Source organism: Aplysia californica, unplaced genomic scaffold (genome assembly GCF_000002075.1).
Source record: "Aplysia californica isolate F4 #8 unplaced genomic scaffold, AplCal3.0 scaffold00795, whole genome shotgun sequence".
Classification (NCBI taxonomy): domain Eukaryota; kingdom Metazoa; phylum Mollusca; class Gastropoda; order Aplysiida; family Aplysiidae; genus Aplysia; species Aplysia californica.
Genome location: NW_004798065.1, coordinates 17,339 through 35,297, shown reverse-complemented (window position 1 = coordinate 35,297; position 17,959 = coordinate 17,339). Strand labels below are relative to the sequence as shown.

General features: G+C 40.8%; 1 long non-coding RNA gene across 1 annotated transcript; it reads left to right on the top strand.

The window, feature by feature from the left end:
* Positions 1-624: 624 nt before the first annotated feature.
* On the top strand, positions 625-11,683 carry LOC106013326. The gene is made up of 4 exons (XR_001185318.2): positions 625-1,105; positions 2,606-2,707; positions 4,462-4,569; positions 7,227-11,683. It is a non-coding gene; the product is annotated as an uncharacterized LOC106013326 (long non-coding RNA).
* Positions 11,684-17,959: the final 6,276 nt, after the last annotated feature.

The following is a 17,959-nucleotide window of genomic DNA, read 5'->3' as shown; positions in this document are numbered from 1 at the left end:
GAGCAACCGCCAACCACCCACTCAGCCTCCTTTTACTCTAGTTCAAGCATATTTACATTTGAACTTGCTATGTGGCATTGCTATGTGTTACATTTGAGATTTCTATATTTACATTTGAACTTGCTATTGTTGTATTAGGACTTTTTATGACGTCATTTGTATATTTGGATTTGCTAGGTATAATTTGGTTTTTCTATGCGGTCTTTGGATTTGTTATGTGTACATACATGTATTTGAACTGAAAAAACTATAATGTGTAGGCCTTCACCTCAGCCTCAGTGTAAGCAATTGCGCTTTCTTCACAAGCGCTCACTTTATCTTTATCGCAATCGCTTTATCGCGAGCAAGCTTTCTTTTTGTGCGTACCTTGAATTGAACATGAAATACAGGTAGATCAATATGTCAATGCAAATTCATTTCATTTGATTAATTTCTAAAATTTCTTTAAAAAATCAGTTTCCTCAAGAAAACATAACTTTTGTTTCAGGCCAGGAGCAATTTTTAATTGTTGTGCCCCTTTGGCAAAGATCGTAATCTTTGCCTTTGGCCTTTGACCTTTGGCCTCTTTGTCTCTGACTGTGTCTGGCTGACTGTACTGTTGTACTGTTGTTGTCTGTCATTCAAAACAAAATGGCGGTACCCGACGCTAAGTTTTCCTGTGTTGGGGTAGCGTAGCCTGAATGGCTTTTTTTCAACACCATGATAGAAGCGATACTCGGCATCTGACACCAGGCTCAGCGTTGAATAGTTGTAGATAGATTTAGATCTCTCTAGGCACTACTTGGATATGTTGGAATAGGAAACTTGCCTTACTAAATCCACCATACCAACACCTGACCTGTCATACACACGACAGGAATTTTGTCGACCCTGTCATCGGCGCTTGCACGAACAGGGACGAATGCTTTTGGAAAAATTATAAAAGACGATTTAAGCAGTTGGCAGGAGTACACTGGACAACTTAAGATTCCCACCTGGACGAGTTTTTGTGGAGGGAGATCCATGGGGACACCGAGCAAGCCCACGTGACAAGAAGTAACCTTCTCCTCCACCTGTCCCACCAATGCCAATGGCCAATGGTAGATCTACCCCATCCCCTCCTAAGGTACGTGTGTTATAGTTAGAAATCTATATAATTTGTCGTTTTTCTTTGACTCCAGTTTGAGTCCATTTTCCATTCTGGTATATGGGCGATGTTTTAGGTCAACTTTGGGCTGGATCCAAGCAGATCGGGTCAGCGGGGCCGAAGGCCCCATCGCGGCCGAAGGCCCCATCGCGGCCGATGAATGCGCGGGGGTTTCGGGATTATACTACGGGTATAGATCTAAATGGAAGGGATGGCTCCCTCTATAGAACGCATTGGTCAAGAAAGACAAAAACGGGCGTTTTGGGCTTTGGGGTTTCTAGACTTGAAAAATGAATTGAGCGACCCCACAAATGCTTAAAGTGTAACTTTAGCTGTTCGGGAAATTGAAATGAGAACTTGAAATGCTCGTTAAGGATTGCAAAAACATATTTACGGATTGGGTCGGAACTAGATCTAGATCTACTTTTTGCTACTGCTAAAACATCAATGCGGGATCTAATTGTTGACTCACGACTCACGGCACGTTATTTCAACCCCCCCTCCCTTCCCCAGTGCCTTTTATGACTGATTTGCCTTTGACCCTGATTTTTTTCACCAGCTCCTGATTTTTTTATTCTGAAGTCCTGATTTTTAGATTGCATAGAGTGGCAGGTCTGTGGATGATTCAGGGTGCCATGGCACCGTGAACATAGTCACTGCGTTTGTTAATAGTTTTCGTAAACATCCATTATATGTATCTTTGGTAAATTTTTACTTTTAGACTTGCATGCAGATGCACTGTTTTGGGGGCTAAACTGCCATAATTTTTGCTACGGAACACGCACATGATACTTGGCCACTAAAACCTTTTCATATCAGTTGTTTTAAATATGCCCCCCTGAAACCCCTCAGATTCTTTTTAGGAAGTGAAAACCCCCATGTCGTTAAAAAAACAAGTCAAATACCACTACGCCATTTGTCATATTGTGATATAATTTAAGTATAAAAATATCCAATAGCTAAGAAACTAATAATTTGCAATGGATATTATTATAAGTCAAAATTTGTGTAAAGCAGAAAAAAATGAACATGGGTAGTGTTTTAGAATATCTGAACGTGAGATGGGTCCATGAATAAAAAAAATACTGTATCTTTTAATAATAATTTCATTCTATAGATCCAGGGTTTGACACGGACAGCGACAGAAAATTTTCTTCTCTAAAAATTTTCTACGTTCACCTCTTTTCCTACTCTCTACCCATTTATTTTAACTAGCCAAGCCGACACCCATGACCGGTACAAGATAGGCTTGACAGGCAGTCCCTGGTTTGAAAGCTAAAATTTCACTGCTGGTGCTCCTTGGGCTGTATTATTTTTTTAAAATGTGATACCGGGACATGATGTTTGCAGATCAATGATAAGCTTTCTACTTTTTGCTTCTGATCTTATTTGCAACCTTTCCGTCAATTGAAGGTTTTCTGTTACATGAAAATTAATGAATATATATATTTATATGCCTCTATGTTTTACTCTAAACAGATGGAAGTCTTTACTATACCATGGTCAACACTTTTGGACTTTCGTCAAGGCTGATATTGCTGGTGTTTCCCTCAATCTGAAGATCTCCTTGACGACACAATGGTTTGTGACTGTTTCAACTGTTTGTCATTTCTTTGAACTAAAGTCACACATCTTTAGGTCAAATGATGGTTTTTAGTCACAGCCAGGCTTGCCCTTGAGCATGGATGTGCAGTGCTGCTCCAAGTTTTTAATGTTTTATTGCGCAAAGCCTCCACAAAGAGATAATAATACAACCGGCAACATCCACTATCCAAATAATTGATTTTTGAGACAAGTGCAAGTTTCTCGTAGGTGCCTAAACGGCCATTTATTTATCTGTGGCACTTAACAATGCATGGTTTCTCCTTTTTGCGCTTTTTTAACAAAGTGTTCACTCATGACATGTTGACATTGTGTATGGGATCCTCCAACACAGAAGTACAACGGCCAGCAGCCCAACAAGCTCTAGACAAGTTTAATACAGCCTTGGAGGAAATTAGAAACAGTATAAAAGTGTTCCGTCAACTAGTTGGACTTCAGACTTCAGAGGAACATACTTCCAAGAAGCCCCAGACATTACAACACAAATGAAGCCTGTGACATAATTATAGTTATCAAATTTTTGACTGTTTTTCGGAGCAAAGTAGAATAATTAATGAACTGTCAGTGGTCGACACTTCCATTTTCCAAAAATCAGTTCCAACTGTGCTTTTGGTTTTGTTTAACAGAAAGCTACTACTCTGTTTTGCGTAAAATCAAATTACAAACAGAATTAGAAATATTTTTTTGCAATGAAAATTTCAGTCTGCTCAGTGTAGTCCAATTCAGGTGTTTTGATTAAACTCCGAAAGAATACAAACTGGACACAGCATTCGGAGAAGTGTGTAAAGTTTCAGTACACTAGAACGAATAAAGACATTCTTCTGTTCTACAATGGGACAAGAGAAACTGAATGCTCCCATTTATGTCAATCCGCAAGGATATCATTTACAGCATCCCCAACTTCATCAACAGAATAATGGACACCTTTTCTACAGCTTAACTCTTTAAACTCCATTGGATGCTGGGAGCGTCCAGCGGTAATAACCCTGTTCCCCATCAGATACTGGCAGCGTCCAGTACTAGTGACAACTGTTTTGTTTCAATTAGTGCTAGTTTCTTGTTTTTCAGAACTATTCCCGTTCCAAGTTTTGTAGTAATGACTAAGCCTTTGGTTTTGCTATTTAGAAGTTAGGAGCAAGCTTTTGGGGTTATAATGAGACATAGTGCACCAGGTTGAAGTGACTAGAAAAAAAACTGCGCGAAAAGGTGGAAAAAACTTTTAAAGTTTAAAGAGTTAAGAACAAAGGGTAGATTTCTTCTTCAAGTAGATTTTTGTGAAACAGGTGGGATGAAGAATGCATCTCATTTACTATGCCCTTGACTATCTTCAACTCTCAATAACTAATTCATTGTGGACAACCATTCTTTAGACCTACGAGTGGCCCCTAATCACAGCAAATTACTTTTTACACTTTCTGACTTTCAGATTAATTTGTCTTCCAACCTTGATTGTTGTCCATGATCTTGGAGGTTTCTGTTTGAAAATTGTTTTTTCACCTTTGTATTACTTTTTGGTATTTTTCTCTTAGAACAGAAAGGTTTTAGCAAAGCTGAAAATGAATAGATAGCCTCTGAAGCCTGTGGATCTTTTACACATGAATTAAACATCCAAACTTATAAAGTTAAAATTTATAGACATGTGTCATGTATACTCATTTTTTTAAATGTAGAAGGTTCAGGCTAATTCCATAAATTTGTCGGTTTTGTTTATCGTCTCTGATGGGTTCCCTCAGGGCGTTGTATGGTCTTTGAGATCCAAGCCAGTGGCAGAGCTATGGCATGATGATACCATGACACCCCCCACATATGTAAAGTCGAGAGAAAGTCTGCAAGTTCAAAAGGTAAATTTTGTTAATGACAGGTCATTTATGTATATTTGGGAGTCGAGGAGAATTTATCCTTTGTTGTAACGAGTAAAGTTGTTTTACTGCTTCTTGTTGTTTGAAAACAAAAGAAAGTCAGCTTGGTTGGTTGAGGTGTCTGTGGAGTGACTGGTGACAGGGAAAGCTCAGGGGTGTGTAATATTTGTTGGCTTTCCCGAACTCTCTAGATATTCCTTAGCAATTAAGGGGTGTCCCAGGAGTTTGGACCCCATGAATACGCTGTTTCATTTTTTTCAAAAGATTTGAGATGGCATGTTTGTCCAAATCTCAGAGAGGTCCTGTAATAACTGTATACTGGGTATTTTTGGCATGTGACGTGAACTGGTGATTTTTTAGGTTATTTGTGAATTCCAGTTGTTTGCAAAATGTTAAAAGGGGTGCTACCCCATTGGATCAAATGACGTTTGGTGACTTAAATCATGAATTTAAAACATTTGCAGAGAATCGGGTCCCCACCAAGGGGAAATCGGGGGAAAAGTCGGGAATTTTGTGATAAGTCGGGAAAGGATAGGGCCTGTGTAATATAGAAGTGTAGCTATCTAGACAGTATGGTTGATGAATCATGAAGAGGAGACATAATTGAATCAACTCATGGCAAGGAATACAGAGGTGAGATATCATTGTTAAGTGAAGTAAGCTATAAACAGGGTGACTGCCAGGCCCCGGAAATTACCCGATAATTTGAAGAAAATGGCAGAGACCCTGGAATGCCCCAGGAATTTGAGGAAATCTGTAAATTGCCTTGGGAACGACCCAAAAAAATACATAAAAGTTCTTGAATATTTGAAAACCAAATCTGATAACGTCCTTAAGTTAATTTTAGCCGGTCGCTATTGTGATATTCATTCGACTTTTCCCGGTGTAAGAGTATGTTTCACGCAAACAGGCGGCTATGGCGGCAGGCAGAAGTGTGTGTGACACCAAGGCTCGATGGGGACGAATCAAGATCTACTTTTGTTTTTGTTACCACCCAGAAATTTTCCGGTAATAGTCTGATAGAAACGTAACATTGTAACATGCAGGTTGTGCACTACAAATGCTGTGTTGCCTTGAAAATAAATCAATATTTGTCCTGTGCTGTCACTTGTGGGGAAAAAAAACAGAAAAGAAAGTTATACAAGCGTCTTGTCAGGCTCGCCATCACGACAGGGCAGTGAACCTGCGCGTTCGCACATGATAAGGCATTGTGTGAGTAGTGGCGGTCTGAGCTCTGTGAAGTATAGGACTTCGGAATGGGGGTTGGGTTTATTTATTTTTTTTAAAAGATGCACTCTGGGGAAGGTTTGGGGGGGGGGGGGGGGCTGAAGGCAACGCTAGAGGACAAAAACTGAACTTGGAAGTAAATTTTTAGTATTTAGAATTTTGATTACTACTATGAGAGCTCTCTGCAAAGCACGCGTTGGTGCAGGCCTTGTGTGGAATCGGGATCCGCCATGCCTTGTTGTTGAACTAAAGTGTTCGCGTTTCATTGGATGGGGTGATAGTATATATCTATTCTATATTTTAGCTTTCTGTTCAAGATTTGCAGATTTTCAGTGTCATGATATCTTGCCCTCCCTCAATTCTTTCACCTCTCACCCTGAATGGGTCTACTTTAGCCATTCAAGTTATTACTCTACTTTTGAGTTTGAGCAATAATTTTTTGTCTTCACGTGTATTTTATATGAATCATGACATCCAGACTGGTTATTGATTGTCCATATTCTGGTTCTAAGTCTTTTCTCAGGCTCCAAACAGGATTCATTTTTATATAGTGTATGTAGGCTAATATGATGAGGGGAAAATATAAATAAGTCAGAACAGACTGAAATACTTAAGTCACACAAGATCCCAGTGCCATACTGACATGTTGACTGGATACAATGTACCTACATGTGTGTGTGTGTTTACAAACATTTACATGTGTACATATAAATGATATATATCTAGACCTATATATAATATTGATAGATAGATAAATAAATGGAGCACGTGCTGTGATTGTTATGTAACATGCCCCTGGCAAATGGATTACCCCCCCCCCCCCCCCTGGGAAAATTGAGAAGCTGGGTTGGCAGTCACCCAGTATTACAATCATCTATTGTTTTAAGACTATACAGTCGAACCTGTGTCAGACGGAATCGCAAGGGAGCCAGAAAACAATTCCGTCTAAGACATTTTCCATCTTAGACTGGGGAATTTAGTGGGAGATTGGGGGGGGGGGGGGGGGTTCAAAGGCCCAACTGGTGGGATCAAGGATGGTTTGTGCGGTTGGCAAGCAAGGGGGGAGCGGGGAGATTCCGTTAAGACACTACAGGTTTCCGTTAAGGCAGGTTCGACTGTACTTCAAAATGTACATATGCATTCATTTAAAGACATTTTGACTTTTTATCATAGATAGATGGGTTTTTGGGGGATCATTCTTGACGCGCAGTGGCCTAATGGAAAAAAATGTCGAGGATTTGGTGGGGACCCTGGAGAATGAAATGAGCAAGACATGAAATGAGGGGGGGGGGAGGGAGGGTGAACAGTAAACATCTAATCTTGAAGAGTTTTCTTTGAAGATTTTCTACTGCAATACTCTACTCAGCATAATTTTTTTTCACTTTAAAAAAAATTATCTTCTTCACTCACAGATATGTGAAAGTGGCTGGAGACACCCCCGCAACAGAGTTGAGGTGCAGAAAGACCTCCCCAGAATTCATCCTTCAACTGTGAGCCAAGTACCTGCGTTGTCTCAAGTGTTACCAGTGAAAAGGGGCTGGGATCATTTACACAAGTTTTCCTTGGTTTGTTTTTTAGGCACCTCTCCCTCAGGCTGGACAGTCCTGTATGTGACTAAGCACAGTTTCATCATTAGTTAGGTTGGGTTTTTTTCTCACGCAATTGTTACAAATAAGTATTTTTGTACTTTTGATGCGTTAACCCTTTCCTGTTTACATTCAGTGGTGGCTGTTTTGTTATGTATGTTCAACTTCATCTCCACTGTAGCAACCTGGTTTGTTTTACATTTTTTTCACTTCCTGCCAAGTGATTCTCCATGATGATACAAAATTGACCACAGAGACCCTAGGCTGTTTTTTAAACCAATTTTTCTCAAACTGTGGCGTATAGTAGGGGAATGAGAGTACAATCACCTATGTTGATTTATCCTTCCTGTTTATTGTTTAGTAAAAATTCGTAAATTGAGAATAAGAACTGAGACTATTGTTTGGGCTTAAAAATTTTCCCCAAAGGCAGACTCACTCGATTCTCAGACGCTGAGAATGTCAGAGGTGAATCCAAAGTCGACTTGTTGTGAACAATTATTGTCAGGTAGCTCTCACTGAAATCACGTAGCATGAAAATACACACTAATTTGTCCACTCTATGAGAAATAACAATATTCTCATACGTTTTGGTCAATTCCTTATCGGTACGAAACTCAGCAAATGATGAAATGTTATCTTTCTTGAGAAAATGATTCAACTGTTGGTCCTCAACTTTTGGCTTGCGAGGTGCTGGCTCAGAAGGTGTAGTTTAAGACTGTGTAATTTCTATTACGGAGAAGTAAAAGAAAGCGTAGTTTAAAAGAGGGGGAATGTGGCTTCCATCATTGGTTGGTTATCACAAACAAAGATGATTTTTAAAAAATAAACGGACAGACTGATTTTTACAGTCTTCATTGTCAGGTCACAGTCAGACCATGGCCTTCGTGATAACATGGCCCGACACCGCTGCGCGGGACGTCACGATTCGCGGCATTCGCTCTCTTGCATACAAGCGTTCGGGCCTAGCGTTTCCCACTCTACGGCACAGTGGCTAGGCTGTAAATTATTATTGCGTCATAGTACTACATTATGTTGTGCTACACACTCATGCAGATAAAGAGTGTGGTGTGTTAAAGAGTCAGCTGTTAGTACAATATGCATTACAACATTCACTATTCTAGTAGTTTCACGTTGTAGAGAGAGGGAAGAGAGAGAGAGAGAGTGTGTGGGGGTGGGGAGAGAGGGGTGATTAATTTGTGTTTTAGCAACATTTAAAGAAAATATAAACTTACTTGCTGTATAATACTGTTGACTTGTGACCATAAGATGCTGTCCTTTCAACGTTGCTCCTACGTTCTCTTTGTGAACGTCTTAAGTTTCCTGCTCTTGTTTCCTGCTGTTGCTCTGTCTGTAAAGCCTTTAGAATAGTTGTTCAGGAAAATGTTGACAGCTGGTCTGCAGCACTTCATCAATATTTCTGAGTAGTGAACTTCACATTCGTCCCAGGGCTTTTGTGTCATGCCAAGGTCGGTTAAACTCTGGAGGGACAAGCTGAGGACAAGCTTCCTTTAGTTACTGCAGGAGGGGAATTGTTGCTCCTTTTCAACAGTGCCGATGAGGGTCTGAAATACCCTGAAGACTTGAGTGACAACTTCAAACAACTGCAAAGTCAGAAGGCCATGTGAGACCACATCTATCAAGAGCTGACAAGTACGTGTGGCAATCATTTGTAACCTCCACACGCAGCTGACGTTCACAGTGAAGGTCACTTCTACAATTGACACAGTCGATCTGGCGTAAGGCTTTTGCTACACAGTAGCCAGAGACAAAAACAAGAGCCTTCAACTGCTCGGTGTTTATATCAATGTCTTGGCAACAACCAAGTATGTGTGAAAAATTGTCTTACTCAGCCTCCGTTTGTGAAGCACTCTGTTGGCTTTTAATTTCCTCGAGAGGCTCGATGATGTCTTTCAGACTGAGAGCACCATTTGAGGCAGACATCAAGTTGAGTACAGTCAACAGTTTGAGTTTCTTCTCGCCCTCAAGAAGCTGCTGTACTGACACATGGTAGTTACTTCCACTCATCTGCCGGTACTGGCTAAACCGAAATTCCAGGTTGTCAGTTTGAAATTTTCCCAGCAAGACGTAGTGGAAGTTTTTCTTCTCCAACAAATATTGGCATAGCTGGAGAAATGCGTCCAGAGTATGTTTTAACGCTGTCATGGTTTCAGATGACAGTGTGCCTTGTCTTGGCTTCAACCCCATCCTCTCCCACTCACAGAGCCACTCCCAGACGACTTGTATCTGTTTGAAGTTTTCGTCAGAACATGACGAGATGGCTCGACAGTCTGCATTCCTCAACTTGATGTTCTTGTATGGCTGCTTTACATTCACTATGTTCCACAGCCGAATTACAGTAGTCAGGAACTGTCTTGTACCATGAGTGTCGACTTGCCAACCAGGTCCAAAATGTTCCAGAGCAGCAACGTTTCTTTGATAAAAAATTCTCAACATAAGCTTCACGTTTTGCTTCTCTGTCACTGTTAAGGTTTAGGCTTTTGTAGTTGAGGGACGGAGCAAGTTTCACTGGAGACGATTTTTCCTCTTCAAAAAGTCTCTGAAGGTGGGAGAATGATGCTTTCATTGTTTCCCCTTGACCTTGCAAATCTGGGAACGAGAAGGTTTTTTCCATGTTGTTTTGTGCAAGCCAATTGTTGCGGAGACATTTGAAGAGGTGTACTGTGTCGGAAAAAAAGAATAAATTTTCGCCTTCCTTAAAGGGGTTTTCGATTTGTGGTTTGAGCTCTCCTCCACACAAGGCAGTGAAAGCATTCCTGTTGACTCTGTTGTTGTCTGAAATGACAGAGACCACTGTAAACCCACTGCTGTGTAAGACACGTAGCACATTTGTGATCATAACGTGTAGCCAGTTGGCGTTTGTGTTTTTTACTGGCACTATAGCCACTACATCCTTCTGTTTTGACACCAAGGAGGAAATCATGAACACTTGGGCTGTACTGGCCTCGGCGACACTGCTATTTGTGGCTGACCCTTCCAGCTTGCCTTCCTTGTATGACAATTGGTGGGCAACATGAATTTCATCTACCATCAAGGTAACGTTTCTCTCGATGTCTGTCATGTTCTGGCATTTTTTCTCCAAGTAGGCCTGCTGTAGAGCCCCATCCTCAAACCCACTTTTGATCTGGAAGGTAGATGAGAGCCTTTTCAGATATGAGGGATGTGGCAGAGTCAGAACAGTGTTCCTCAACGTTTGAGGAGCTGTAGCACATACACGAAAAGCCCAAAGTAATGTCTCACAGGAATACTTTTTCACACTCGCGAAATTCAGCTTTATTTGTTCAGCTTGGAAGTCTACCTTCTCCTTGAGGGCTTGGGCTTTGTCGTCATCAGCATCGTCGCCTGCAATGTCGTGAGCTAATTCTTGCATGGTGTCAACAAAGAAATTGAGTTGCTGTTTCTTGTCTTTGTTTTCTCTATTGTCACTTGCATAGTGAGATAGTAGACTATCAAATTGTGACCATGATATCAGCATAGGAGAGGACTGTTGCCCAAAAAGCCACTTCACTGAACTGTCTGGCACCCGCCCTGTGAAATATTGACATAATATGGATGATTTATATCTTTCCAATTAAAATTAATTTAAAATGTATTATAAAAGAAAACTATCCATGGAGCCTAACTGGTTCCACTCGGACCTATCAAGTTTTCTGTATTTATGCGATGCTGCACTCTTAAAAGATATAATCACCAAGAACATAATGGAAATCTTACATACAGGCAAGCAAAAAACGAAAAACTGTGGGCCATAACTTAGGCCTCTGATGTTGTTTGTAAACAGGATACTAAACATTACATCCTGTACTATACCTCAAAGAACAATGTCAAAAGCGATGGGACTGAAATAAATACTAGTAGGAGCACTGACCTAGTGCATTTCGACGACAGTTTCAAAAAATGTCTTAAACCTCTCTTAAATTTTGTTTTAGAATTAAAATGTAACTTCCATATATATATATAACAGTCAACATCATGAAGTCATCATATGAAATGACCACGTATGATAATACCAGGATGAGGATTTTTGTAACTGGCTAATGTGTATTCTTGAGCTTGAAAGATAAACTGTACACGCAGTATATTATTATGGCATGGCATGGTAGTCATGTGGACATACGGGAACGCACAGGGGGGGTGGGGGTAGGAGAGAGAGAGAGAGAAAGGGGAGGGTAGACATGAGAGAGGGACTTGGAAAACGCATGAAGGCACACACACACACACACACACACACACACACACACACACACACACACACACACACACAACCATAGAAACACACACAGAAAGAGAGAGAGAGGGGGGGGAGGAAGAGAGAGACAGAGAAAGAGAGGGGGGGGGGGACAAAAGGAGAGAGATGAGATGACAGGTGATGGAGAGTCTGCAAAGAATCAAAAATAATTTGCAGAATTAGATCTAGTAACTTTTGCTCACCATGTTTTTCTGTGAAGATCTGCACACGAAGATCGCTGAAGACCCTGATAGTTGATGTCAGAATGGGTGTGGAGTCTTGGGATTCGCATATTCTGTACAAACTCACGAAAGGCAAATGATCTCTGCTTTCGTGATATGTGAACTACCATTTCTTGTCCACCCTGTTTTCAAAGCTTGAGTGAAAATGTTCAAAGTCTTTGATATTGTCTGTTTCTAGCCACTTAGAGAATGCTTGGTCATCCCTTTGCACTAGTTCAGTACGCCTGTCTTCTGGTCTTTTCCTTTTCGCTGGGACTTCAGTAGACAGATAAGAAGGGCAGTTTGGAGAAATGGAAGGATATGCATCTGCAGTAAGTTTAGGTATTGTCCTCTCCACTGTAAGAATACTCCCGTCTGGTCTTGTTACAGAATCCACTCTCACAATGAATTGGTCACAAAAGTGAGCCGCACACACAACAGATTGTGAAGATGGTTCAAAATCAGCTCGAGGAATTTTGCTAATCCATAATCTCTTTTTCTCCTCATCCGATGGGTAACTAAAAACAGACACCTTTTCACTCTTTGAGTAGTTGCCTCGGCATCCTGGAACACAACACTTCCGCGGCATTTTGTCCAGTTCTAGATTTTCTACTAGATTCTAGACTACGTTTCAAAAGCACAACAATCGTATTCCGTGTGAAATAAATATACACAGTATGTCAGTCCACAGTGAAGACAAGATTTGGCTCCCAGAGTGCCACCTCTTCTTTGTCTCACTTCTTGCACATAACGATTTGTTTCTTCCACAAACTTTTTGAATATTGCATCTGGGAAAAAAATACTAAACAAGGATTCCTTAGATACAGTTTCAAGTACCCAACTGAACCGTGGTCCCTCGGTTAAATCTGGTATTTCGAATTCCTCGTCGTCTTTACTCCAGCCTTGTTGCTCGTCTTCGACAATGGGAACGTCACACGCGGGGCTAAACTGAAGTAAATCTAAGAGCTGATCACCACCAACTATGTTCTGAACTGCTCCTGCATCAAAACCCTCGAAACCTCATCTTCCGATTCAAGGAAAATACGCAGAACATCTTCATCTGAATCTCATGCGACACTATTTTCATGTTCGTCGGGGGTCGCCATTGCGAATTTTCCAACTTCACTGTCACTCGACTTCAAAGTGAAATAAAAAACTCCCCGTGTGTCGTTCAAACCCTGTGCGGGCAAAATCAATTCTTCATAGCCTACCAGCCAGCAGTATAAAAATTAGTAATTTGTCCTTTTCGTATATCGCGTTATACTACGCCTATGTCTATCACGACCGGCGGACGCGATCAGCACTTGGCGGAAGTTCGGGCCGTCGCGACCGGTGGTCACGATCAGCACTCTTAGGGTTAAAAATGGCACATGTCTATTTACACATTTCGTACAGTATACGCTTATCTGTGGTGCCATGGATGTGTTCTCGGTACTTGCAGCCTCGATGCGCAATGAAGGTGCTGTCTGGAGCAAATGTGTGCTCATTAGGAGTCGTAGTTCTTCCTAATTGTCTTCAATTCCTTGAGCCCGCTTTTCAATTTTTGAAATTGACTAGTGAGAGCTTTCGGTTCCTTGTTCTCTCAGCAGGCCTAAGCCAAAGCCATGTTGTGTTAGGAATGAAATGCAGTGTTGCTCTAAAATGTGCTGTTTGGGAATTATCTTTTTTGGAAAATGTCTTCTTTACAGCTTTATGTATGTTTTTATTGCTGTTTGAATTGCTGGGATAGAGGTTTTGGGAATATGTGCACTGTGTGAGACGACATTATGAATTTGACTGTATGTTTGGTTGAGAGAGTCGGAAATCAAACCTATAGTGAGCGCTTTATCAACAATGATTAGATCATATGTGTACATCTGTGTCTGCTCTACAATTGTTTGTGTAAGGATGGGGTGATATTCTTTTTAGTGTCATAGGTCCTCAGATGACATTATTTGTGGCAAAATGACTCACATTAAGTCCTAGCCTCTCTTTTCTGCTGCTGTTATACTTAAGTCATGTTCTTACACCCACAAACGTGACAAAGTTCATTCAGCGATGAGGTATGCCACTCGTGTGTGTGTTCCTGTGGAAGATTTCAGTGAACCTGTTAGAAATGAATCGCAGGCAAATGGATTCTACTTAATATCCTAACACGGTTCAATCAACAAAGATGAAATTTATACAAATTAAGCACAGATATATCTACCTTTCATAGTGACAACAATCTGTGAAATTAGCGGAGAACTGTTGAACTACGAACAGCATAGAATACAGCGTACACAGTTGACGGGCCAAATAACAAGGCACTGGATGAGAATTAGATGTAAGTGACTTAATATTGCAACGACTGTTCTTCCGACAGTTAAGAAAATTGTACACATGAAACACAAGTATGTCATCAGTGCAAGGTCCAAAGCTTGTTGAGATTGATCCGGAACTTTGGAAATTAGAAGTGAATTAAATGCAATACACTCAGATTAAATTTGTTGAAATTCTGAACATTTTGTACACTCCGTAAGATCGGCAAATATTATCGCGTTGATATCGAGTTTTCATAGACTGAGAAGGGGAATCTTACTCTTTTCTGTTTGTATGGAATAGTTCCTGGTTAGATTGAGGATACTGCCAATAATTAGTGTCAAACATGTCAACTCTGAATGCCAAGTGGTCGTAATGTTTTTTGACAGTGGTCAGTTTGGCACCACAAGATAAAAGCATTATATTATAAATGGAGACATTTGACCCCTCAAACAGTTTGGTGTACTTCACTGGTTCAGCATCAGCTGAAGGACCCAATGTTAAATTCCCCCACCCTAACGGAAACAGCAACCTCAAGGTGTGGCTGTGTTGCAAAAACATGCTTTGGGGATCATGCCCTGGTGAACGCATGCACACTTTCATTTGCATTTTGGGTTGTCTGCAGGACACAGCATAAGAGCAGATCATCTCTCGACATTTTTTCATACAGTGGTTTTATGACCTCTGCTACTTCGTGGTTTGTGGGCATATGCCTCCTTTTATGGTGGTGGTGGAATACCTTGAGCGATGGCTCTCTGGTAGAGATCAAACATCTATCGTCTTTATCTCCCCTTTTTCTTTTTTATTTATGGTACTCTCTTGTAACACCTGTAATCTTCTGGCGCTCATATGACCTTATGCAGTTGCGAGCGCCGTAAAACCTCTACTAAAACAAAATAACTAGATCTAGTCTAGATAATAACACAGTTTGCTAGACTAGTTCTCACATCGCGAGAGTGTGTTTAGTACCGATATGACACTGCGTTTTTCTCAACATACGTTTAAGACACACATACATTTTTTAATAAAGGATTCTGTGCCATTTAATTAATTACATGTAATTCTATGGGGTTCGTTCAGGATGATCTCCCGGGGTCATTTTGGAAGGGTCACAGGCCAGCAGCTGGGATGGGTTGGACAATGTGGCTTCTCTCTGTCTTCCTGTCCGGGCCCAGCCTTTGCTTGCCTGTGGTCAAGACTCGCATCTTACCTCCTCGTGGTGAGCCCTGGGTACTGTGCTTTTGTAAGTTGGGCACAGGCCAAATTGTATGCGGGATCTATTTTCTGGAGGCTTGGATATCGTCTCCACCCAGCCATGGGTCAAATGGCACCACAGGCTTGAGCCCCCCGTCGCCTGGGGGTAATCCAGGGGTTTAGCGGCAGTCTGGCACGCTGCTCTAGTAAAAAACCAAAAAGAAAGAAAAAGACTTTAAAAAATGAAATGAAAATTAACAGATTCTAATTCCAGATGCTGCGTGTAGTACTTTAAATCTGAGTACAAATGTATCGTCCTGTTGTCAGCGTCTGTAGAGTTGGTTTCTGTTAACTCTTATTATTATTCAATGGGACTGACTAGTTGTCTTTGTCCTTCTCTCGAGTGCTGGGAAGTTGCACGAGAAGTGAATGTGTGCTGAGCTTCTCTCCCTATGGGATCGAGATGCCCATGTTGTGTTCACTTGTTGTACCTTGGTACTTTTGGGGTAGACGATAGAGGCTGCTGTAGGGCAGCTGTACCTCAGTCAGCTGACTCGGATGACAATGGAAGAGGGTTAGATGGCCAGTCTGGCCCCACCGTTGCTTCTTAGTTTGCCTTTGTTACAGCTGTTTTGTCACTTGATGATAATGAGTCAAATGCAATAAAAAATGAATTTATATTAAATTCACAAACGATTTTCTCTTCTTTTTCTGTACTGTTTGAGAATATATAGTGTATGTGTGTGTATATATGTACATTGTAATGTTTGATACTTCATTTTGTGTTTTGAAACTCACTGTTTCTTGGAATTTTTCTTATATGGATGGTTGTTTATTAGTCTTACTTTGTTGTAGCCAGCCCTCTGCTTTTTCTTTCTTACTAATTACTAATGCTTGCTTTCTCCCACAATGAAGTATGAGACTGTTGTATAAGTCTGCTTTTCTTTTAGTTCGTTGTTTCGATAGGATAGTAACAGTGCTATATGTTTGTGTTTTCTGAAATCTGAATGGGTGTTTGGTGGGTGCTCTAGTGTTGTTTGCTCCTTTTTTCCTATTAACATCTGTTGTCCTTATCTCTTCTCCTTTTTGTGTCTGTTACTCTCTTTCTAATTTTTGTTACTTATTTGACCGTATTGTGTTGCAAGTGCCACACAACGCTTACTGAAACAAATTAAAATTTTGAATTTTAAATGGTCAAGAATCTTTTCATGATTGGATGGAGTATCGTGGAGTGCATAAGAACTCCGATAGCGATAGTTCAGTAGGTGCATGTATTACATGTACATGTGCAGTGGACTTCAGGGCAAATAGCATGATACAAGCCACACACCTGCAATTCTTGGATCTTTCCTTTAGGCAATTCACAAGGCTTGCCACTCACTTTGGTAGTATCGTAGTTGGAGATAGAAGGTAAGTTTTGAGGTCCTGCTTTTTCAATAACCTTACAGTGTTTAGGGATGTTAAGCCTGTACTAATAGGTGGTTGGCGGGTGCTCTGGTGTGGTTTGCTTCTTTTTTCCTATCAAACGTCTATCGTCTTTATCTCCTCTCCTTTTTTATGTTTGTTACTCTCTTGTAGCACCTCTAATCTCCGGCACTTATATGACCTTATTGTGTAGCAAGTGCCGTGTAAAACTCTTACTAAAACTAAACCTGTACTACCGTATGTACATGTACATTGGTGTCTGTCATAATTGTTACATGTGACCTTTTCACATTTGCAAGCAGAAGACTTAAGTTTGAGTCTGTTTGAGAAGTAAAGTTAATGAATGAAACATTAAAATTTCCGCCTGCGGCTTTGGATGATGTTGTGTCCCACTCAACACGGACTGCTCCTGACTTGCAGGATCAAAGCTGTCTTGTTTGGATTGATAAACGTTAAGTACCGGGGTGCAATGTATACCGAAAATCTGTTGCCCTGTCAGTATCAGACATGGTACTGGGGACCAACGGGAAAAAGAAAAGGTAGATGGTAGACTCTGTAAGCAACAACTTTATCAAGGTTATTTTTAGACTACTTGTAGTGGGTATTCCCGAGGCGCGCGTCTGCGTATTTGCTACCTGCTACCCAAGACGGAATAAGAGTATAGTAGTCCTTGAGTCTTATATACATTCCGTGTTGGCTGCTACCTGCTCCGTGGGTATTCCCGTTCCCTTTATTCTTGATTATGGACTCCATCTATTCTCTTCTTGTGGCTACGCAAAAACACTTCCGTTCTGTATGTTCATACAACCCCTTCCCCCCAAAGCCTAAAAAAAAATGATGAAAGTTACGGATCATGTCCTTCTGCCTACGTCTGCAAAGAATGTGGCATAATATGTTCGCACAGACTACAAACAACCTAGTTTTGATACAGAATACAGTGCGGGTCCTACATTCACTACACTTTATCAATGTGTGTATCCTGAAATAATTGTTTAAATTAACATTGACAGAGTAAAAGTGATATATGTATTGCCTTTTACTACTGCTATTCATGTAATATGTCTACGATACGGCTTAACGCTGTACCCAACAACATTAGTGGTGACCTTTGTAGTGGTGAGATGGTTGTACCGTATATTACGCTGCATCTTTGCTTTTTTTTTCTCCTTTTCTTAGAGATGGGTGGGGTGGGG